The sequence below is a fragment of the Poromitra crassiceps genome (genome assembly GCF_964638095.1).
Source record: "Poromitra crassiceps genome assembly, chromosome: 7".
Taxonomy (NCBI): Eukaryota; Metazoa; Chordata; class Actinopteri; order Beryciformes; family Melamphaidae; genus Poromitra; species Poromitra crassiceps.
In genome coordinates this window covers 37,225,556-37,251,036 of record NC_139628.1, presented here as the reverse complement: position 1 = coordinate 37,251,036, position 25,481 = coordinate 37,225,556, and the positions used below count along the sequence as shown (strand labels likewise).

Below are 25,481 nucleotides of genomic sequence, written 5' to 3'. Positions count from 1 at the left end.
GGTGAAATAGGAGATGTACTATAGTCCCTCCAGTGTGTCTGGGGGGGGAGGGGGGGTTAGGGGGTAGTAGGGCATCCTTACCAGGTGCCTCTACTCCGATGTCCTCCCATCTCACTGAGCTCCTCACCCCGTCAACGAGGTTCCTGTCTAAAAGCCTGGATTATTTTTCTCACTTTAGTTAGTCTGATATCTTATTTCAGACTTTTTATATACTGCTTCAAACAATTCATGGAGCCTTTATAGAACCCTTGAACAGTTTGCTTATGCTTCTGGCCTGAATGCTCTTTTACAGGCTTTGAATTCTTGTGATTTATGAAGGAACACACACCACCATAAAAGGCTAGAAACAAAGTGTGAAGTGTCTCTTAACTTGCAACTTGCAAGCCGGAAGTGCAAGTTCATTATTGCAGTTAAAAGTATGCATCCGGTGAGTGGAGATTTGTCTTGATAAATGAACGAAGAGACACATATCAAACCAAAACAACAAACTCAAAGAACAAATGGTTCTCTTTTTTATTTTATTTTTGTGGTGTTTGTGAGTACAGGTCAGAACGTGGCAGAAACGGTATCGTCAGCGACAGCGTCTACACTTGTGTGACTGCTCAGCGTGCGCTCGTGGGCACATGTGTGGGGGCCTGCCCCATGACGCCGGGGCCCGTCTTTGTTTCCCTCTCTTTGGTTTCCTGACGGCTATTAGCAGGTCATGTTCCACCTGTCCCGCGAGGACAGTGCATTCAAAGCGCATAATCCCTGACCAAACACTGAATATTTGATACCGGCAGGCAGATTGGGTTGGCGTCTGTGTCTGTCTGTCTGTCTGTCTGTCTGTCTGTCTGTCTGTCTGTCTGTCTGTCTGTGCGATGGTGTCCCCGTTCCCAGCGGCAAGACGAGACTTGCTATTTAGCTCAGCTGTGTCACTATCCACTGGGGTGTAGAATGCAGATTAGTCGTGATATATTTTCAGCGCCTTATTGATCCCTGCAGTGCTGATGGGACTACATTGCTCTGCTATGGACTGAGATCATGCCTTGCACATCCAGACATTCAGTATGGAGCTTGAGTGTTACCGTTTGGAGACTTAGAGGAGGCATTTGCCACTTTTCCACCAGCATTGTAGAATTGCAAAATCGGTCGTATTTGCATAATGAACAATGTTGACCTTCCCTCCGAGCTCCCCGTTCATCTGGACAGAACCTCCACTCCTGCCAGCTGGTCTGGCTCGTTAAGGCTCGTTAAGTCTCTCTCTGTCCATGGATGCGAGCATACAAACATTAGTCAATACAATCTGTAGCTCGGATAACAGCCATGCGAGCCGGCGCAGCTTCAAGATCTGCAGCTCTCTTCCTCAAACCGGTTTGAGGGATCCTGAAGTTGCGCCCCAGAGACACAGAGAACATTGTCAACAAATGCTCAAAATGTGGCAAATAGTGCCTTTAAGTTGTGTTGCTATTAGAGAAACTAAATGATGATTTAGATATCACCTTTTGTGCCAATTCTATAATAAGTTTCAAGTTTTTTGTGAACCTGTCACATCACTTAGATAAATATTAAGTTGCCAAAGAATGAGCAATGCATCTTCCAATGCGTGTCAGTGTTTCATTTTAATTTTAGCTCAGTTGCTAGCTTTGCTGTTAAATTCCCAGGGACGTCAAAAAAGCACGCACGTGAGCTCACCTGGTAGAGCGCATACCACAAAAGCTTAGTCCTTTTCGGCGGGCGGCCCGGGTTCGAATCTGATCCATGACCTTTTACGGCATGTCATCCTTGTACATTGCATCTATCTTAGCCAAACACTTTCTGCCATGTTGTTTGGACAGGCACAACGATAACAGATGGCTAACCATGTTGCATAATGTGTCCTTTCACCCTCAATGAGCTGACATGGCATCTGCTCGATTACCTGAGAGGCATCTGTGTGCATCGCAGGCCGAGCGTTTATGTTTGTGTGTTCACGCTATGCAAGACACGATGATTCCCCGCTCGCTTCCTGTTCGTTCATTTCCCTATCGTGTGTTTGTCACATCTTAAAGAAATGATTGCCCCCGAAATCTCCTCTACTGTGAGTTTTTGATGCAACTTGAAGCTGGCAAGAATGGATTCTTCAAAGACCTGCACTTTCTCACAGGGAACTCTGAAGAAGCCAAAATAACTGCCAGCATAAACAGGCCTATAGATGTCAACACACATCAAATGGCTCTCAGAAGTGGTGCAGTGAAGCAAGGATAGTGGGGACAATTAAATTACCAGCGTCCCAAGTGAGGGCTATTTTTTCAGCCTCAGTGACTGTATGTCCTCAAAAGCCTCTCTTAACTTCCTTAGAGAACACTTTGAAGAAAGGCACTTTCTAGCATCCTTTTAAACCAACAAGTCCTTTATACCAATATGAGAAGAAACCAACATGAATTCAGACATGCTGTGTTATTTCTGTCAGTCACTAGTGTTATTTCTGTGAGTACAATAGCATGGCTCAACGCCATGCACAGAGCCTGAATTAAAGCAACAGCTGATTAGGAGGATGTCGTGAAACCGCATGTCAAAACATCCCCGCGAAAGCCCATTGGATAATGGAAAAAGTATCCGTGTCATCGGTGTCAACCGGAGGCGTCGGCCACGTGGTCTAACCTTGCGCAATGACCTTTCGCCGTGTCACATCTGAGAGAAGACGTTTGATCGTGATATGTGGATCCGTGTCAGTTGCCCGGCAGGATCTCGTTGGCTGCTTTATTATTCACAGTAACGTCCCTGCCTGCTTGCCGGTGTAGTTTTACGAGCGGAGAGGGAGAGTGTGGGCACTGTAGTGGAAAATTAACGTCAGCAGCACCAAGTTCAAGTCCGTGTGTCTCTGGTGGAGTCAGAGTTTATTGTTGAGGTTAGGGGGGTGGACGTGTGGCAGCACATGAATTATTCCAAGGCAAAATAAGGCACCACTTTCCTGTTCCTGTTTCCTGTTCCCCCAAAAAGCATCAAGACCCTCCACTTGAAACACAGCGTCAATGCCCAAACAGAATCTTTTAGAGCACCTTTTTTTTTCCTGCAGTGGTTGCAGAGTAGTCCCTCTCTCCCACACCGCGCCCCCACAATTGAGTACCTTGTTATTAATTAGATTTAGAATGAATAATTCGATAATGATGAGCTTGTCATTTAAATGTCACCCTCGGGATTGAAAGAAGTGATTACAGCTGTCTGTGTTGAGGGACTCGAGTCCGACTCTTTGTGTACGCCTCCGTATCTTCACTCAAACACACTCTTATTACTGTGTTTGATTGATTCTTAATTATGCGTGTGTTTGATAACTTTGATTAATTGATGCCACCTCGCATCGCATGCTGCAGGTATCTCTAAGAGCTGAAATGCCATGAAAGGTAAGGGTGCGTAAAGAAACCCAATTCTATGGCCAATTTTAATCAGAGCTTGAAGATGGTGGAGGAACAATATTCTTTCAGTTCAGAATAAAATGGGAATCTTGAATAACTGGGAACAGCATAGCAGTATTATTGCTGAGAAACAGCTGACTTTGCGTATTTTTATTCGATTGCAACAGGTGGAGCGGCATCTACATGTGGAAAGGTTGTTGGGGTTTTTTACAGCGCCACCACAACATCCACCAACCTCTACCTGGATTTCCTTTTCCCTCATGTTTTTGTATTTGCGCTTGGCCTCTGGTAATCCCAGTTGGCTGTCCATTCAAATTCAGTCCCTCGAGCCAATGGAATCAGTTTTTTTGGTCCCATTTGCACTAATGTTTGTAAATGGGTGTCCTTCTGAGTGGAAAGAATAGTGGAGTTCAGGGGCGGACTGGGATCCTAATTCAGGCTGGGCATTAGATACCAAGCAGGCCAGGCTGATATGGGCCGACGCGCGTGCCGGCGTCCGAAGGGCGGCGGCGAAAAATTTGGGCCGTTTGAAGCCCAATTTGGGCCGTTTGAAGCCCAATTTGGGCCATTTGAAGCCAGATTTGGGCCGTTTAAAGCCCAATTTGGGTCGTTTGTAGCCAGATTTGGGCCGTTTGAAGCACAATTTGGGCCGTTTGAAGCCCAATTTGGGCCGAGTCCAATTTTACAATGAGATGCACCCACTTTAACCCTGAATAAAGTAATAAAACCACTAGTAAACCAGTAGGCGGCGCCTGGCCTGCTGTTCAGTGAGTGGCCTGACTGTGAGCACCAAAGAAAAAAAAAAAAAAAAACATTTCAGGCCAGGCCAGGCCACCGGGCATTTGCCCGACGTGCACGATTATGCAGTCCGCGCCTGGTGGAGTTATCTTAAGCAGGTTTGGAGGGCATGGTTGAGTTAGAAGCAAGCTTGTGTTTATGGGCTCTCTCTGTACTCTGAGCCTTGGGATCCTGCAGCAAAATTCAGCTCCCTGGCCTCTGTTTCCAAATCAAATATCATCTATACACTTTTCCATGATTAAGCTGGATATTAATGTGAGTGGAGAGGCGATGGCAGTGGACCAGAGCCCAATGCTATTGAAGAACTACAAAGTGCAAACGCAAGACTGTGCCCTTTTAGATCGCAGGCAATTAGAGGCCAGTCTTAATTTGTTTGGGCTTTGATTTGTTTTCTTTATTCACTGTTGTTACCAGCTCATTACCCCAGGGCCTGGCTGGCCTAACTGTTCTGTCTGTCCCCCTCTAGTGATCATTGCTACTGCAAAATTATATTACACAGTTGTCTCCCCTCCACTCTCGATCTTTCAGTCTCAAGTCCAGATTCAAGTTTGTTTTTGTCCGCTTCTGTCACTCAACTTGACCTCTTCCTCTCTCTCCCACTCTTGGCATTGTAATCGCTTTATTTTACACGTTCTTTTTGAGGCACTTTCTTTCAAATGTTGTCTACTCAAACGCTGACAGTCAGTTCCCTCTGTCTCTGTCTCCATTGGCCTGGCCAGGTGTTCAAAAAGTGACCCCCCCCCCGCTGCAGACGTTCTGTGATACGAGAGACAATGTCCTCTCCACGCTCTGTTAGCTGGCAATTACCGGGACTGAAGCCCTGCCGCAGCTCTCTGCCAACAAACGGAGAATCAATACTCCTTGGAGGGTGGGAGTGGAGACTCTAGGGAAGCTACAGGATGTTGCTATCATTAATACCCTCTCAGATAATGACATATTTAATGCGCTAGCATCATCGTGGGGAATGCACATATGTCGGTCATTTTTCATTCCAAGAATTTCGTGACAAGTGCCGGCAGAGTTAGAAGCCCTTGTATTGAACACATTGTGTTTTATTGAGGCACTTTTGCCTTTTCTCTGTTTTTATTCGTCCATATTTCATTTTCCTCAAGCTAAAAAAACGAGCTACATGCTTTCAGTTCGATGATGAAATGGCTATTCTCAAATGCTTTGCATGCCTTTTTTTGATTGGTTGTAGATTGAGTTTTCAAACAGCTCTGTCTCTGCACGAAATGCCCTGCAGTTGGATAAACGGACACGATGGAAAGACGGACAAGAGGCGGCAAGGGGAATGACAGCCTATTATTCCTACACACTGTAGCTTTTGTAAGGGTTAATGCACGACGAGGTGTCCATTATCAGAAATGAATGGACGATGCGGAGGCGTGAACCGTCCGAGGCGAAAGCCGAGGACGGTTGTTCCGCGAAGTTAATTAATTTCTGATCATGGACACCTCGAAGTGCATTAACCCGCTTATACCATGGTCACTTGCCAAAGAAACAAAACAAGACCATTTATATTTTCATGCATTTTGCAATCAAAATCTAGTTTTCATAATTTTGAATATGAGTTGAGAACCGGCGAGACAAAATAGTCCCCTCGGCTGCTCAAGATTAGGCTATCAGAATGAAACTCAATAAAAATTAAAGTGTAAAAAAAAAATAAAAAAAAATAGGCTATCATTGGATAAAATGGCCGCTTAGTGGCTGCACCTGGCACAATTCTAAAATCAAGCTAACTAATAATTTGGCCAATTGTATGTAACAACATACAAAATAAAACGGCAATGTCTAAGAATGCAACGCCATGTAACTGGCTCGTTTAAACTCACATTCCAGGGAATTACGGGGCTTATAGACGTAAAAGGCACGCGCCATGCTCGGAGTAGACTGAAAACCATCTGAAGCTTTCAGTATGTTGGAGTCCACGTATGTTTTGTACAAGGACGTCTCTGTGTGTTGCTGTTAACTGCCAATTTTGTTGTTTTCTTTTTGTTGATCTCGTCTTTTTCCTCTTCGACTTGATTTGTATCAGTGATAGAGGCAGCGCGCTCTCTCCCAGAGTGCCTGGCTGTTGCTTGCTTCAAGTTGTACACAGAGGGTTTGACAGTTGACAGCTGAGAGCCCGGCTTCTGTCAGCTGACCAGAACAAAAATCTGATTTCTAAATAGCCGTTATTTTAATAAACTGAGCACACAGGGGTAATCTAAATAGTTACTTTGACCGACTCAATTTTTTTTCTAAACTTATAAAAGTGCCATATTAAGCGTTAATGGTGGTATAGAGCTCAAACGGCTCTGTCGTGATCCTGGCGCATTCATATGAACGGTGAACAGACCATTTAGCTAGGTGTACATTATCACTGTACATTATCACAAATGAATGGACACCTTGCAGCCAATCAGAATCGAGTATTCACCCAGACCATGGTATAAGACATGTTCAATGTGTTTCAGTTCACTTGGCACCTTGCCAGCACTTGATATCTGTGAGTCATGACCTTACTTCTTTTACAATGTTTTTTTTGGGGGGGGAAGGGGTTAATTATTGTTGATGCTGCTTTGCAGAATTCTAAACACGCAGAGTTAATGTAAAATACTGGATTTTAAGTTGGATGTGTATTATTTCCAATGACAGATACAATGTTTCAGACAGCTAATAATAATCGTGTACCAGCCAGGCCCATTATCTCATTTGTGGGGAGTTTTTGTTTCAGTGAGCAAGTTAATGGCGTGCACTGGATCAGGAAGTAAAAAATGTGTGTGAGCATATATCAAGACAGGTAGAATAAACACTCTTTTACCCCCATAATTCTGCGCTAATTTTACACCCTGTTGCCTTTGTGGAGCAGGTGTGTCGTTCAGTCAGGCCTGCACGTCCCCAGCTGGCCATGAAAGAGCTCCAAAAGGGAGTGAGAGTACACGTGTGCACGCGCACACGCACACGCACACGCACACACACACACACACAGAGAGCGTGTCTGTGTCTTCTTCTCTCCTTCCTGTCTGTCTTTCCAGATAGACCACAGAGCTTTTGTCCACTGAGGCATTGCAGTGTAGAGTAGCTGCTGTGTGTAGCTTAGACGGATACTTGAGATGATAAGATCACTTTTGAGGATTGTGCTCTTAAACAGAATCTGCTGGTCATAATATGAGTGTAGAATCAATTTGATGAGGTGCGGTGTGCGGTAGCTACAGTATCACAGTGCTCACACACTCTGCCAGATGTTTGATGTTTTATCTGGCATTGCTTCAGAATTTACCTTCAAGGACGTCTGGGCACTAGGCAGTGTAGCGGTAAAGCGCTCGCCTACCAGAGCATGTGAGCGGAGCGGAGCGTGGAGCGAGCGGGGGGATTTTGGCTTGAGCGGGGAGCGGGGACCAGAGCAGTACCGGAGTGAAAGTTGAAGCGGCACCGATCACCCGCTCGGTACCGCTCAGTCCCGCTCCAGTTTCGATCACAACATGTTCGAAACAGAATGCATCGGTGCGTGGCTAATTGAGCCACATGTGAAATCTCCCAGCATGCATTGAGGCTAATACATTTCGACAAGAAATAGCAGCCAAATCAGCCTAAATAGGCTAAGTGGTAGATAGAAATAATGTTTATGTTAGCACAACATGCAATTGTAGAACATTTCAATATTGGACAAAATAAAACATAGAAATCAAAACACAACCCTATGTGAAACATGTATGTAATCCAGGCGCTATATATATCCCTCACAGATTTAACGTGATTTGGATGAGTGACAGCCTCTACTGTGATGCACTGTGATGTCGCTCCAATAAGACTTGGCTTACTTCATGTGCACGCCCACTATTTTCTTGCCAGCTGCTGCGAGACGAGAAGGAAGAGAAACGAACATGCAGCCGACTCTGCTGAGCTCATGTTATTTGTAGTGAGCAATGCCAGGCGTTTAAACGCAAATTAAAACACCCTGGCCTTTTTATCTTTTTTATTCTTTTGAGCGGAGCGGAGCGGTGAGTGCGAGCGGGTGAAATCTGTATCGAGCGGGGAGCGGTCTGGAGCGGAGCGGTCTTGAGCGCTTGAGCGGGTGGAAAGGACCGCTCTGGGAGCGACGAGCGGTAATTATCACCGCTCACATGCTCTGTCGCCTACCACCGCGGAGATGTTTCTCCTGCTTGCTGTACTACTGTAGTGCCTCCTCTGGTTGATTGGGGCACCTGTTGGGGCGGGGCGGGGAGCGGAACTGGGGGAATAGCATGATCCTCCTCCCACGCACTATGTCCTGTCGGTGAAACTCCTTGGTGTCAAGTGAAAAGACGCAACTGCAACTGTATCGGAGGAAGCATGTGCTAGTCTACGGCTCTCCTGCAGGTCGGCAGAGGGGGTGGAGCAATGGGGGGGGGGGGGGATGAATGTACGTTCAAATGCTGTAAAGATGGATATTTGTCCAATTATTTGCAATCAATGTCCTATTTGGACTCTTTATTTTCCTACTACGGGGCAAAGGGTGCAGGTGTGCACAGTGAATGTATAATCACATTTTTTACACTACTCTATGGTCCAAGTGCCACAGGTCAAGCCGAGGAAATGTTCATATCATAACGCTATTCTGTTTTTGGAGTGGAGACAGTATGCCCAACTCTGCTCTGTGGGGACTGTGAGTAAATGGCCCGGGGGGGGGGGGGTGTTGGTACTGGTACTACTACCTGTGTGTGCTTGTGTGGCCAGAACATCACATCTTGAGCAGTCGATCCATGATCTTGACTACAGGCATACAAGTCAAGGACAGTACAACATAATCCTGAAATGCGGGTTATAAGTGAGGTGTTTCATGTCGAGATACATTCCAGATAGCCCCACCCCCCCCCCACCCTCATCCCAGCACTCCTCCCACACCTCTGTTGTAAACTGGTGTAATCAGTCACTCTCTCCCGTCACGGACGACCGTGCGGGAAACGGAGCACCTTCTCCATCATTCCTCCGACACCCCTGGCCCCATTACTGACCCGGCTCAGCCTGTGTCAACAGCAGGCAGGTGTGAACAGGAGAGATCTCACCCCGGTAGCAGCAGCAGCGTGGAAGCACAAGATGTTCATTGGCCTCGGCCCGCGTGCTTCCATTAGAGTAGACAAATGGATTGACAAAATGTGCTGGAGCCGGGCTAATGTGCTGCCAGGGCGCAACGTTAGCATCGGCCAGCCCCCAGCCAAATGCTGCTCAAATATGCGAGCGGCTGGTAGATGTGCTTCACTCACCAGCCAAAAACAACAACAACAAAAAACATGGTAATCTATTGAGTGGCTGGTCAAATTTGAATATTCACTAGCCATTTGGCCGGTGGCCAAAAAAAGTTAATTTCACACCCTGCTGCAGTGTGCGTTTTGCATCCGTCATTGGCCCTTGTGGTATGGTGGGTGTAGCATTTTACTTAGTGTGTGTGTGTGTGTGTGTGTGTGTGTGTGTGTGTGTGTGTGTGTGCGTGCATGCGTGCGTGCGTGTGTTGCAGTATATGGCACTCAGTCAGTGTGCTTGTTGTGTTTGTTTCTCAAATAAGATGAGAAAAGTGGGAAAGATATTCATATTCATAGAGTTTTCTATCTGAGTTTGAGCGACACATTAGAGGTATTTAAACAGCCTGTTTTATGATCGTACAGTATGTGTGTCTTGACACTTGTGTCACTGTAAGTCACACTTTCAGCTAAACAAAAGAATGCCCGGCAGCCCTCTGAGTGTGGTACAGATCTTTGCGGAGCCCGTTAGAGAGATTGCCCTGCTGTTTCCTCTGGCGCGTTCAGACATGATGCAGCAAAATGCAGAACACCTCGAGCGCTTAATAAATTACTTCAGCTCTATGCACGAATAAAGCAAAGCGGAGGGGAGGTGATGTATGACACACGGAGCGACGAAGCATCCTCCGTGGGAACAGGTATAATTTAGAATTTCTCTTCGCTCCAACGCATTTTCCCACGGACCACTGAAACCATCGCAAATTCAATTTAAATGCAAAGCAACAGAGGAAGAGGTGTTTGTGTTTGCCACTTACAGTATCCTTGTCTCGCCGATCGTTGAGCTTCGGCCAGTGCAGCTCATGAGCTCTCTCTGTACACAGCCTGGTCAGCTCCACAGATCATACTGACCATTCTATTGCCTCTGATACATTCGATTTGTACCTAATAAGGATGGATGACCCCTTTGCTCTTCTACCCCGGCCTTGCGTTCTATTTTTCCTCTTGTCGTCTTATTCCCTCTCTTCTGTGATTAAACTGCGCCCCCGAAGGAAATCTGTGCCTTTTCCTCCCATCTGTTATTCTATTTAGATTGATTCTACAGTAGGTTCTGCACTGGCAATCAATCATTTATACTTACACATTTATTTGAATGGATTACATGTCGAATGTAAGGGCATTTGCGTAGTGTAGAGGAGAGGTAAAAGTTCTCGCCTACCACCGCAGAGACCCGGGTTTAATTCCGGCTAGCGGCGCTTCCGGCTTGGTCAGACGTTCCCGCTGAGGCAATTGGCTGTGTCTGCAGGGGGGGGGGGGGGAGCAGCTGGTGGAGTATGAGTCCTGGTCAGTGCACTAGGCCCTACTCTGGTCAGTCAAGGGGGAGGGGAACTGGGGGGAATAGGTTGATCCCCCCCCCCACGCATTACGTCCTGCCGGTGATACTCCTTGCGGTCAGCTGAAGAGAAGCGCCTGGCGACGGCACATGTATCGGAGGAAGCATGTCAAGCAAGTCTACGGCTCTACCCAGATCGGCAGCAATGACAATGAAAAGTTGACACCCCACCCCAAAAACAAAACCAAACAAAAAACATGTGGAATGCAAATCTCGCAGGCTTTACATCAGATATGTTATTTTCTCTTTCCTGTTTCCAATGTTGCAATCGTAGATGAAGGCCAGGTTTATTATACACGGCACCTTCCCTTTCTCTCGTTGGTAATAATCACAGCAGTGTTGAAGGAGATGCAGCTCACAGACAAATTGAACCAGGGTCAGGTCGGCCAGCTTGGCCAGATTAGACACATATGTTGGGGCTACACATGAGAACACACACAGTGCACACATGCACACGCACACGTGAACTGCATCAAGATCAAGAGGTGCAATCTCCTTTTCATAAAAGGGTGTGACGCGTCGTTATCACTCCCGACAGAGATATGGGCTCTGCTTCAGGACAGAGATATGGGCTCTGCTTCAGGGGGCACGGGGCAATAAATCAATGTGCTCACCATTCCATTCATACATCTTTGTGTCAGATGCTGTGCTGCAGCATTTACAGGAGACCATTCAAATAGAAGTGTTCACCCCTCTTCCCATCTTGAGATTAAAAGTCATTATCCTCCGAGGCAGAAGATCAGGTTTGAACCCAGACTCCTGCCACTGCCAGCTTAAAGAGCCCGACCGATACTGGATTTTTGAGGCCGATACCGATATTAGGGAGTAAAAAAAAATCCAATATCGATATATCGGTCGATATTCTTATAACATATATACATATTATATTACACCATTTTCTTGCAATGATCCCTCAAATATCAAACACTTGACAAAGATGAGAGGACACTAGAGAGGATATTTTACAGCTTATCAATCAACTTTATTGTCCAAAATTACATCAATACAATGAAACGGTAAACTTCACTGGGAATTTAATAATTGTAAATAACTAGAAATAGAGAAACACAAATAGAACAAATATAAAATATAACTTGAGTTAAGAAAAAAGATCAAATATACACAACATGATGTCTATAGACCAAATCAGCGGGGATGTTTACATTTACTTCCGGGTACCCCTGAGGTCCACACATTATAATGGCGGTGGACGGCACAAACTGACGTGTTGAAGACAAAAACAGACAAAGAAGACAAAAATGGTTCGTCCGTGTTGTGTTGTTGTTTAATATCATTCATAACAACACTTTCACTAACGTTAGTGGAGACCAGACTAGCTAATTTACCTGTTGGACCAGACCAGAGTAGACTTGAAGCTAAATTAAATTAACGTGGCGTCAGTAGCTCTGTCTGTAACGTTAGCGAGTCTGCAAAAAAACAGCGAGTTTGACAGACAAACAAACGTTATTAGCTAGCTAACACTACATAAAACAAACACAGAAGAAAGGCTAGATACGTCGGACAAGCATGTTTACCAACCGTTTAACCATTTAAATTGAAAGTAGTCGGCCGAAAACAGCGAGAGGGTTTGACAGCATTTATTTGACAACACGCACATTTAAACCTGCCGCCTTCCCCAAGTGGTACCCGGAAGTAAATTTGTTTACATGGTGACGTCACGGTGATTTGGTCTATAACAAAAAAATATATATATATCTGCAATATCGGCCAACATATTGGCCGATACCGATATATCCGTTATCGGCCAATATCGGCCGATAATATCGACGGACCGATATATCGGTCGGGCTCTACTTAAAAGCTGAGGCATAAAACAGGCCTCCAGAATTTCGCTGAGGAATCATGCTGTAAATATGACACTCAATCCAATGAGAAAACCTAGGTGCAAGGCAAAACACACAGCAGCAACGGACGTTTCAGCCGAAAGGCTTTCTTCAGCGTAAATATGGCTGTGACCAAAATGGCTTGAAGTCAGACTTGAGAGAGATGCGTATAGTTATAGTGTCACATTCCTGTTCAGGCCCGTCGATGGGGGGACAACAGGGTCAGTTGTCCCATGCCCTGGGGGGCCAGGAGAGCCCTCTAATTGTCCATAGACTTATGGAATATTTTGTCAAAAATATATATTTGAGACCTTTAGATGGTATTTATGAGTCACATGAAAGCTGTATATTTTTAAATTTTCCTTGACACACGGGTGGAAACAATTTGACTTTCACCTATTATATATATATATATATAAATTGATTGATCTGGTCTACACCTTCCCTGTACTGTTGCAGACAGAGAGCGAGAAAGAGAGAGATGATGTGTGGCAATAACTATGGGCATCATAGTATTATTAGTTTTTGTGTTTGTCTACTACCCTTCTTTCTATTCTACTATCCCCTTTCTACTATCTCCGGTAATTTGGTCACATTGAGTTGACAACCCTATCCGGACCATCCAAACTTATCAAGAAAGGTCTGAACCAAATGGTGTGAAAGTCATCTATGTGAGAGAGAAGCTCTTGCCTTTCTTGTGCGCAAATGGAACGTTGTGTGCATGCTTTATGGCCAGTGTGCTATGTGCGGTCAAGACTGGGGACTAAATTCTGTGTGTGTGTGGGTGTGTGTGTGTGTGTGTGTGTGTGTGTGTTTGAGTGGGGGGGGTGGTTGATGATGGAGGAGGGTTGGGTCCGTATGGGATAATTTTGTCCAGGGCCCGCCCCGGATACGCGGCGGTCCTGTTCCTGGTGGTTAGTAGCCTGGTTAAAAACATGCTGATTCACATCTCACATTCTGTTTTGCTCTACCTATCAGTCTGGACTCCAAGCAGTCCACAGTCATTTCAGTGGGTGGGAGTACTTGCCTTGACAGACAACTCCTTCAGCCAATCAGCATCGGATCCAGTCAAATACAAATCCACTCGCATGAGAAACTCCGGTGTCACACACTCCTTTTCTTGTTTAATTATTGTTATTGGTCTATTTCTGCAGTGACTGCACTTACGGCTGTGTAAACTCTGTGAACGTTTACGTTACTGCTCGTTACCTCGGGAGCCGGCGGCGTCCCTGATTGACCGGTTACGATGTCAACTACGAGGCAGGTCCCTGATTGGCCCATGGACTTTGTAATTTCTGAAAATGGGCCGGAGGCCAGATGGATCAGCAGAACAAAACGAAATGTGAGTTGACCGTGATCTGGATGGTTTACCAGGCTAGGTGGTCGTTTTCCATAAACCTGAAGGCACACAACTTGACTTAAGCCCAATTTATGCTTCGTCTGCCGACACTTTTGAAACGGTCGCCAACAGAAATGAGGACTTGATGGCGAGCAGTGTCTGCTACCTACAGTAGTGAAATGTCTAGTGTCGCTGACTACGTCATAGTATCGCGCAAGTCTGATTGGCTATATAGACGGCACACGCTTGACTTCCTTGTTTTAGTTTTCACTCGATTGAAATGAATGAACGTGTCTCTGCTATTTCTATCAGCCTGTCCTTGATGTATGACTTCGTGAAAATCACAAAGAACATTGTGCATTTCCCAGAGCGAGAGGAGGTGAGTTGTGTGTCGTTTATATGCGGCTGCAGTCAAGTACGTTACATCGTGCCTCCGAGGTGGTTTCACTGTGCATTCCCTCTCTTGCCTTGGCTGTCTGCAGCACTATAGCGTTCGGGTGTCACGTGACCGTTGAACGAGGCGAACATTCACTAAAGTATAAATACAACACCATGAGCGACACTTTCTTTTTCGTCTGTGACCATGTGCTGAGCGACACTTTCTAATAAGTATAAATTAAGCTTTACTTGTATAGTTGTTTGTTAAAGCTTTGTCAAAGTTTGTCATTCACTGAGACATGATAAGTAGGCTACAGTCCCAGTCTTGGGTGAGGGAGTGTGGTAGTAAAACTCCATAATAGAAACATTAAATCATATTAAAGATGCTGTAGCCTAGGACAGGCCAGTAGGTCATCAGTTGTGTGTGTGTGTGTGTGTGTGTGTGTGTGTGTGTGTGTGTGTGTGTGTGTGTGTGTGTGTGTGAGAGAGACAGTTATCGTTTGACATTATGTATTCGGCTCACTGGATTGATGCAGAGGATAAATTAGCTTGTTGTTGTTTTGTGGTGTGAGAAAATCAAATGTCCTACAGAGGCGATTCTGATTGATTGCTTTATTGCAGTATTGCATCATGCTTGAGCCCATAGCCACATGTGTCGCCATGGTGACAGCCATGAGATAAGTGAAATGAATACAGCCCCGAGGTTTCATTCCTCAGAGAGGGGGCGACATGGGGTCCGCTGTGTTGTTGTTATCATGCTGTCATTAAAAGGGGAATTTAAAAGGCATTTGAGTTGGGCTCGAACAGTGGGGCATCCAACTAAGGAGAAACTAAGTGCTTTTGATCAACCTAAGTGCACTCCTCATCGCTAACCACATCACAACAAGGGGGATGTGGGTAGCTAGCATGCTAATCACTTGCACAGTGCAATTTTACCCGCCTATTCTTGAGTTGAGATTACATTTAGCTTTCAGTTTGTAGGCTTGGGACGATTTTTGATCATATTGAATATCGTGATATTTCCCAAATATCACAATATTAGAACTTCGATTTACGGGCTCAGTTTTAAAGCCAGATTGAAGTTTCTGGTATCATATGAAACTAGAAGACCTAAGGCATCGATTGGTACCAACCATCAGGAGTCGGGATTCGATGGGTGGGTATGGTGGGTAGTGACCGGGGGGGATGTGGGTGGGTTAGGGGCATTTTACATTTTGCAAACTATTAGCCGTGTTGTTGAGGTACTCCCAAAACACTGCCTAAAGTGCCATAAGGCTGAATGGCCACACCACATAGCCGTGGGCTTCAAGGTCTTTGCGCTTGTATGATTCTAAAGTGTGGACAGACGTGGATGTAGACTCCGACTTGACTTGTTGGCGGAGGCATACAACCGCCAGGTGGTTATTTCTAGTTTGAACATAGAACTGCCTGAGGTGACTTCATTACAAATGGTTACGTTGTAGCCCGGTGTTGAACACATTTATGCATGCACGTGGTTTGCATTTATCAGCTGTAATGAAATCAGGGTTGGGGATAATGTATTATCGCCATGATTGTGAAATACTTCATTGTGAAAGGTTGAGGTTGGTCATTATGCAATCAAATGATCATATTGCCAGACTTGACCTCCTCCTCCGAGCTCAGATTGTCTATTTTGAAATTGTATTTGAATTTTGCTTAAAATTGTCATTAGGATGCTGATTTGGAGGCTGGCTCTTCAGGTTAGCTGTCTGATGATGAGCGGTGACTTTATAGCTATAGGGCAAACAGAGAGTGCCAGAGAACGCCCTGGGTGGCTGGCTGCAGTATATCCCACAATGCACTGAAAGACAATGCCATCCCAGACAAGGCCCTGTTCTGGAGGCTGATGTTGTCGGCCCTGCTAGGGTAGTGGTGTGGAGTTTCAATCTGGTTGGAGGCTGCGTTGCTGTGCCATGTTTGATGTCATTGTGTATGTAATCTGACACTCATATAGGTTTTGATAGGGTAGTGTGCCATGGTTTAGTGGGCAGCAGCCCTTGCTTTTGAAATATGTCTGGTATTGCTTGGTCCTGCATAGTACCTCCTCAGCACATGTTTTCCATTTAGATGCAATAAATTATATTATATTTAATTTTATTTCATTTTATCTTTTTATTTTACCGTTGCTTTTTGGTTTCAAGATATATCAAAAGCCCCCAACAGGGTCATTATTAATGGTGATAATAATCAACTGGCTTTATAGCTCTCTGACAGATTAGAAGCCAAATGCATGCATATTATATACATAGAGAAAATGTAATTATACAGATAGAACCCAACATTTCGCCTCTTACTACAAGTCTTTTTTACAAGATCCATGTCTTCAGTCAAGTGCTTTGCTTTGTTTTGGTTTATGCGTTTACAGATGTTACTCAACTAATTTGATTTGCTGTGCTCAGTGTGCTGCCATGGCAGCAGTGTGTGTGTGGGGGGGGTGCTTTTGTAAAGAACAAAAAAGAAACATTTCAATAACAAACGCCCCCACTGAGTCGGAGGTGGCGCTTGGAGCTGGAGTGAGAGTAGAGGGACAGAATGTAGGGAAACCGTGGAATCCAGAAGAAGGAGGTAATGCAACAAAAATGATGCGATCTGCCATAAAACACCACAGAAGAAGAAGAAAAGCCCCCACTTTTACCGCTGTGGCAGTACCGCAGCAGTACCGCAGCAAAGTGGCCAAACTAATTGAGTAACAACTAACAACTGTACCTGACATGGTGTGCAGTACATTTGTTTAGTGACAACTAGGCTAAGCACATTCTTCTGTAATTAGCTCAGTGGGAATCCCTGCTGCCATATGGACCGCCCAGTGGAGGATCATTCTGAGGCAGTTTGTCACGGATGATAAGCTGGTCACACGAACGATGATATTTAAATACTATTTAGAAGTTTGATTTTTATTCATTTATTTATTTATCATTATTGATTTCTATTTTTTTAACCTCTGTAGGAAAGAGAAATAAATGAGTGTTCCATTTGATAATTACTCTCTTTCAAATGTAAAATTATTGGTTTGATTAAATATTTAAAAAAAAAGATCCTTTGACCAATAGGAATCATGCCAGATCAGTCTGCTCCCTCACTTGCGGCGTGATGCAGCTTGTGTGAATATGGTTGCATCTGGTATTCTAATTCCAATTAATTCTAATTAAAACTGCAACTGACTTGATTTTAATTGGTCTTAAACCAGGCGCTACACTGGAGAAAGCAGCAGGTGTTAAGTTTTGGTCATGGTAGTAATTAATGACTTCACCTTATGTTCCACAGAACAGTTGTTTTTCTGAACCAGAGAAGGGAGTCCGTTTCAACTCTATTCCTTTTCCCCCCCATTTCTATTCGATTTTCCTCTTGGTGTAAATCTATTTAGCGTATTTTATCTTTTTGTCTGCGCGGCACATATAGGCCATATATCTTGGAGCATCTGTTGCTGGTCCGTGGAAGTGATGGCGCCAAGCTAAATGACTGTACCTTCCAGGTTCATGTTTAATGGAGGACCCCATTACACATGAAGAATTGGCTCTGTTCAGTAATGGCTGACTAGATGCAGAGCTTACAGCAACCGCAGTGAAAAGGCTAAAGAGAGTGGACACATTAGAGGGCGATGATAGGCTAGATGAGCTTTTTATGTGATTTCATAACGAGGATGGTATTGGCAACATGAATGATGTTTTCAACAGGTTATACTAATGAAGTGATTTGCCTGGGCAAGTCATGCTGTTAACTCTACCTGGCGAGGCTTCCTTTTAGTTTTTCAAGTTGACTGCAAAAGCAGTTTTGTCCCAAAAAAAACACATGGAACTTTTAAATGTGTTCTCACATTAGCTGCCACACTAATTCACCTCAACAAAGTGAAGAGCAAATTATTAGAATTAGAATCACTTTTATTGCCACAGTATGCAAGATTACATACAAGGAATTTGTCTTGGTGTCATTATGCAGTGTAGTGGACATGTCAATATTCAGAGATAAAGAAAAAGGAAAAACAGCAAAAAGACAATCACAACATTGCAAGTGCAGTCCAATATACAATATATACACGAGTGGAGGAGTGTTCAAGTAGGCATAACATGTGAATTTACAGTCAAATTAGGGATGCACCGATTGTGAAATTCTGGGCTGATACAGATTCTGATGTTTAAAATGATAATTTGGCCGACGCCGATACCTGCCGATGCCTGGCAATATTTTTGCCAGGCAGCCAGAAAATGGATGACATCATCAGTGATGTCATCAGTAACACACATGCTGCCTGGCATATACTAGATTTTGCCTAGTCTTGTTTTTGCAGAAATACCATTTAAATTTCAAGTATCGTATCGTATAAGTGTCGTGATATTAAACTTGGTATCGGTGTCGAAGTGACAATTTTGGTATCGTGACAACACTACTTTATAGAGAGCGCAAGAGAGTAAGAGAGAGAGAAATAGTGCCTCTCTGGAGTGTTCTAGGAAATGGACAGCAAGTCCAACAAGTTTTTTTTTTCTTCCTCATAGCCAGACCAACCCATTTACAGAGTTTCAAAGGAAAGCTGTTTGTGTGATGGGGAGCCTTGGTCCGTGTGCACCCCTTCATACCAGCTGGTCTGGGGATGTTTAGTGAGTCCATCCCAAAAGATGCAGATTCACATTCACAAGGTGGACTCTTTCTGACACTCAAATTCTTTAGACGTCTTCTTGACTTTAGATATTCCCTCCAACACACCTGACTCAGTCACTATTTCATCCATCGCGACATCCTCCTCGTCCTGGGGAAGCTGCAGGTAGGGGTTATTGGACGCTGGTCGGAACATGTAGCCGGTCAACACGAAAAAGATCAGAGTAGACACCTCCACCAGAAACTCATAGCACCACTGCCACTGGAAAGGCATAGTCAACTTCAGCAGAATGGCTATGATCCTCGTGAAGTAGATATAACACAGAACCATCACATAGTAATGCCGGAAGAGCTTGAGCTTCTCCAGGTTCATGGCAGCTTTGCCGTCAGTGTCGGAGGCCACTTGTAGGTGATGGATAGACCAGACAATGGGGAAGAGGATGGCTCCGCAGCAGATGAGGTCACCCAGAACAAAGATCGCCTTCCAGACAGCGTACTCGCTGGAACCTTCCTCTGTCGACTCAATGACGATGTAGGCGACATTAGCAAGGACCTGTAGAGGGATGACAATCATGAAGATAGTCTTTTCCTTGTCCGACAGGATGCATTTAATAAAGGCCCAGCCAGTGCCGATCAGTGCCAGCGTGAAGAACAGCAGAGCACCCTTAAACACATGTGTGATATAATACACGACGGCCCAGGCTTCAATAGGATGGCCCTCTGTGTTGATAAAGCGATAGTTGATACTATGGAAGAGCAAAGAGATGGATTTGGTGAAGAGCAGGGCTGCCATGAGCCAGTGAATCTTAAACACACTGTAGCTGTTCTTCATGAGTGTGTACACCCAGACCATGGCAGCTGTGAAGAAGACTCCACCCATCGATATGTAAAGACGGGAAAGGGGAATTTCTCCTGCAGACAGGTAGCCACCGGGATTCTTCTCTGTTATTTCCACAATGAAAGAGTAGGGCAACTGGTAGCCAGGATGCATGTTTTGACAGTAGTGAAAGTTCAGGTTGTACAGACCCTCAGCCAGCAAGCCAAACTTCATGTGGAAGCTGAAGTTGTAGGAGTCATCAATTTTGTCCAGAGCTAAACTGAAAAGATGGTTGGTCTTCTCCAGCTGGAATACCTTGTCCACCACGGCCACTTTCTTAACACCTTCTACTGGAGGTTCTGGCTGCAATTTGCCATCTGCCCTTTTGTCCTTCACCGTATTGTCATCATTTGATTCCTCTGGCTTAGCAGGACCTGGTGCTGGTTTATTAGAAGGACCAGGAGCAATATCTCCACTCGTCCTAACATTTTTGTCTTTGGGAGGCGGCGCCTTTGTCCAAGGTTTTGCTGTCAGGACATTGTCTTGTACACCAAAAGATGTCACATCGACACGGAGCTTTTTGATATCAGTGATAAAAAGGATGGCAGGCTTGTTGTTGGGTGTCTGACTCGACGGAGTGATGAGTGGACATTTTGTCTCCGTCTCCTCTGCTGTGTAACAAGACTTGGAGAGACTGAAACCAACAGGGTTCATATTGTAGTTCACCGGATTCTTATTGTAGTCCACGTCTCGGAGGCGCAGAGAATGCAGGTTGACATCCAGAGTCCCGTTAGCGTAGAAACCAAAAGTGTTGAGGTGGACGACAAACCGGGTATCATTCTTGAGGGTGAGTTTGTGTATCCTTGCATTGCATCCAGCCAGCAGGAGTAACAATCCAGCCACAACCAAACCTGTGCTATGTGTCACAGCCATCACCACCTTGCTAACTGCGTTGATTGTCCGCGGTCCTGCTTATAGCCTATGCAGGGAAGAAGTTATGACATCACTGATGATGCCACAATGTCTGACATTATCAGTGTCTGTCATAAGTCACTCCAGCCAATCGATGATGTCATCAGTGATGATGTCACCAGTCCAACAGGTAAATGCACAATTTTCAAGCAATTAGAGATTAATATTGAGAAAGTAGATCAGTGGTTTTAAAAGTGGGGTCCGGGGACCACCATGGGGTTCTTGAGAGGGTTCCAGGCAGTCCCCATAGCAAATTGATGAATTTGTTAAACTTCAGCATTAGACTTGATTGACAGACAAGGAACCTATAAAGAAGGAAAATACATCACTCACATCACAGCATTCAAATTTTGCAATCTGTGTAAGCATTTTTCAATCAAAGGTGAAACAACAAGAGATATGATGGTTTACAGTATAGTGGTACTTTCCATGCCTGCCCCATTCACTAAAATAGAACTGTTCCCAAAGTCTAGCCCCAATGCAAAATTTGAACGCTGTGATGAGACTTGTCTCTCTTCCTTCTTTAAAGGTTACTTGCACAGAGAGAGGAAGCAAAATGTTATGTATCATATTATTTTGAGGGCTTTAAAGCATTTTCTTTTCCAATACTATGTTTATTGGCTTTTTGTACATTTGAATTAACAGAACATTCACATAGAAAAACACAGAAAACTACAATAAAACTGTCCCTCCCATCCCCAATAATACTTTCGATACAAAGAGACACTTAACATACCATCAAATACAAGTACAAAGTAGTAGGTAATTAAATACAATAAAGCTTTAAGGCATGGATGAGAGATGAATAGATCTCGGGGCCAAGGTTATTCTTCTTTGAAAAAAATAAGAAAAAGAAAGATCCAGGGCTATTAATAAAATATTCTGGGCTATAGCCCCCGATGCCCAGGCCTAACGTCGCCCATGGCAGTCAACAAGGCGAATATCATTGGTCGGTGCCGATGTAGTACGACCGATAAATCGGTGCACAAATGATCTATCGGCTCATTTTATTGACATGAGAAAAACAGATTCCATTCCTGTGAAGCTGAACTCCAGTGAGACACCATGTCTGAAACATTATGCTGTAAAAGGACGGAGAACACAAAATACACTCCAACAGGGAGGGTGGGGGGGGGGGGGTGCTCATTATCGATGGTCTGTGTTGCGTTACTCTGTAGTACACGCAGGAACATATACCCTCACTAACGTTACTCTGTAGTACACGCAGGAACATATACCCTCACTAACGTTACTCTGTAGTACACGCAGGAACATATACCCTCTGCGTTACTCTGTAGTACACGCAGGAACATATACCCTCACTAACGTTACTCTGTAGTACACGCAGGAACATATACCCTCACTAACGTTACTCTGTAGTACACGCAGGAACATATACCCTCTGCGTTACTCTGTAGTACACGCAGGAACATATACCCTCACTAACGTTACTCTGTAGTACACGCAGGAACATATACCCTCTGCGTTACTCTGTAGTACACGCAGGAACATATACCCTCACTAACGTTACTCTGTAGTACACGCAGGAACATATACCCTCACTAACGTTACTCTGTAGTACACGCAGGAACATATACCCTCTGCGTTACTCTGTAGTACACGCAGGAACATATACCCTCACTAACGTTACTCTGTAGTACACGCAGGAACATATACCCTCACTAATCAACCATCAAACACACAAACAGGCGGGTGGAGGCACTCGTCACGTCACGAGGAGATCACGTCTCCCTTCAAGCCCCTTTCTTGCCCAAAACAGAGAGTTCTAGGCCCCGGGCCTCAAGTGACAACCAGACAAATCGGTCTTGAAGAAGCCAGAGGCAACCCGAGCACAGCATTCGCCCACAATTACTTGTCCTTTTAACAAAACGATCAATGCACTCCATGACTCTGACCGTTGCAAGCTGGGACAGGCTAAAATAGACTCTGTGGATGGTGCGCCAAAGCTCAGGACTAATGTGGGAGTGAAGGGTTTTAGGAGGTTTGATATGGACAGGCAGTCTCTCCCTTCAGCTTGAGATGTCCTCAAGCTAAAGTTCTCAAACTCTGATGGATTAAAGCAGCAGGTGTACAGTAGTTGTGCTAGCTCATTACTATTCACCTTATGTAGCCCCACCCACTTTACCCATTGTGTCACGACTTCTTGTTCAAACCGCCGGCTGTTTTACCTGCTCAAACTAGTCTGACTCACCTGGTCAAACCTAGTTTGACTCACATACGAGTCAGACTAGGTCTATGAGTCACAGGAAGTGGTAAACACAATCAGAACTTTCCGATTGTGTTTACTACTATGGAGAATGGAGGAAAGAGAGTATGCAAGAGGTTGGAGGCCGCACCCGTAACACATCTGGTGTACATTGCCTGTTAGCCCCTCACTAGGTAGTCACCTCACGTTCGGGCTCCTCTGATTGCCGACCACTGTTTTACAACCCACGCACGGGTTAACGGTATCCTAATATGCTAATACACTAATACTGATAGCCTCTGCTTTGCAAGTCTCATTAGTCAACAACCGCAGTGATTATAATGGGCTATCAAACTGAATGAGTAGGGCAGTGAAAGTTAATGTGAGTTCCCTTTGCACGCTTGCTGACTGTTTATATGTATGATGTCCTGTGAATTGAACAACACAACTTGCCAGACAGACGCCTTAAACAAACGCCAGACAACTGTTCATTCGGAAGATAAGAAGACTAGGAATAGAATCGTCTCCTCCGCATTTGTCTCTATACGGTATATACATTTGCGTGTACACGACATGTCGGGTGGTCTTCTCGCTGGCTCTGAGGGAGCAGTCAGTGGTTTTTCCACAGCAGATGGCTGCTGCGGTGGCTTTAGTCTGGCGTGCTGCCTGTCATTGAGATGGTGGGGGCGGTGTGTGGGTTAATATAGTGGCGTGGCTGCTGCTGTGTTCTGCTTTGACAGAACAGTGTAAAAACCCCTCTACATTTCTAGGGGACTTGTGCACACGTGGGCTGTCAGCCTGTCTCAAAGGTCTCTCTGCCTGCATTCATACACAGACAGTACATCAGCAAAGTCAGGTGCATTCTGTTGATTGCGGGTCAAAGCAGTTTGGAGCTTGTGGCAAGAGTATGAATTGGTGATGATGTATTCTTCAGAGGGTGTCAGCGGGGCACCGTTTCCTTTTGTAATGATGAGATTACGCGCTCGGTCAGGTTACGTCAATAATTCAATCATCATTAAAACGTAGACAAATCCCATTCCAGATGCATGTGGGTTTAGTTGGCTTACACTGTTTTGAAGTTGAGCCCATGCCGTGTCTTCGCTTAGATTTTTCTCGAGATCATTGTAAGTGCCTTTCTTTGATGTCTTATTCATGGCCTCAGCATGACTCCACTCGTCTTACATAGAGAGACCAACTGCACATAGACAGGAAACAGGCTTGCCTATTCACTTTCAACACAGTTATGCTCTCATTATTATTTCACGGTTAGCCCTTGTGTCTGTCAATTGTCTCTCTCTCTTTCTCTCTCTCTCTCTCTCTCTATATATATATATATATATATATATATATATATATATATACTGTATATACTCTCCATTTTCTCTGATTTCCCCCCCATTTTCTCCCCAATTGTACTTGGCCATTTCCCCCCCTGCTGCACCGTCTGCCGATCTGGGGAGAGCCATAGACTAGCACCATGCTTCCTCCGACACATGCACAGTTGCCAGCCGCTTCTTTTCACCTGACAGCGGGGAGCTTTAACCGGCAGGACGTAGCACGTGGGGGGGATCACGCTATTCCCACCAGTTCCCTTCCGCCCCGAAGTGCAGGCCATGATTAAAGTGCAGAAAACAGGGAAGCATGTTTTCTGACTGACCGAGTGATTTCTTCAGTCCTGGAGGAGACAAGGACAGATGGTTGCCACGAAGGAGCCATACATAATGAGGAGTACTGCTATGAACTCTATGTTCAGTGTAAATTACGCTGGCTCTGTACTGGTTGATGTTGACACATTTGATGCTGTGTTACACAAGGCTTTTCCAATTCACTGAATGCAATGCCTTGAAACTTGATCGAGTGAAGTGAAATGTGAATTATTAGAATAGACCCAAAGCACCCTGCTCTACAGTGTGATGGGGGTTAAGCACCCTGCTCTACAGTGTGATGGGGGTTAAGCACCCTGCTCTACAGTGTGATGGGGGTTAAGCACCCTGCTCTACAGTAGGGCTGGGACGGATCACGGATAATCCGTGACCCGTACGGATCAGCCCCCACGGTTCGGCACACGGTTCGGAACGTCGTGGTCCGCGTGGTCATTTAACGTTTAACGTTAGTGTATGAGAACGCCAGACACAGACAGGCATCATCATGGCATGCACAAGTGAGCTTCCTCATCCCTTCGCTGTAAAGTCTCTCTGAAGGCTGTGGCTAGTGGCTACTAAAGACAGCAAATTTATTTCAACACCTCTGAAAAAGCACAGGAATGCGAGCAGCATGTTGCGCGCTGCACAGCGAGAGCCACAACACGCACACGCACACACACACACACACACACACACACACACACACACACACACACACGCGCGCACACGTTTCATGAACACATATCACCGGACGGTGAAATGTTGCCTTGGACACATAACAACAAAACAACACGTGGGGCCACCGAGTAGCTTAACGTAGCATCAACGTTATGTTTCCAGACTCACCCGGTCTGGTCTGTACCCGTGTCATGTGACTACGTTAGCACGCAACAGCCAGGAAGTTAGGCGCA

At 45.1% G+C, this 25,481-nt stretch overlaps 1 protein-coding gene and 1 pseudogene across 4 annotated transcripts in view; one reads left to right on the top strand and one right to left on the bottom strand.

Moving 5' to 3' along the window:
* kcnip4a (potassium voltage-gated channel interacting protein 4a) overlaps positions 1 to 25,481 on the top strand; it is a gene marked incomplete at both ends in the record, with an annotated part of 256,584 nt that overhangs the window by 94,361 nt on the left and 136,742 nt on the right. The gene's annotated exons all lie outside the window — the stretch shown is intronic.
* On the bottom strand, positions 18,967 to 20,682 carry LOC310780228 (protein GPR108 pseudogene; annotated as a pseudogene). Its single transcript has one exon. The product of its transcript is annotated as a protein GPR108 pseudogene (transcript).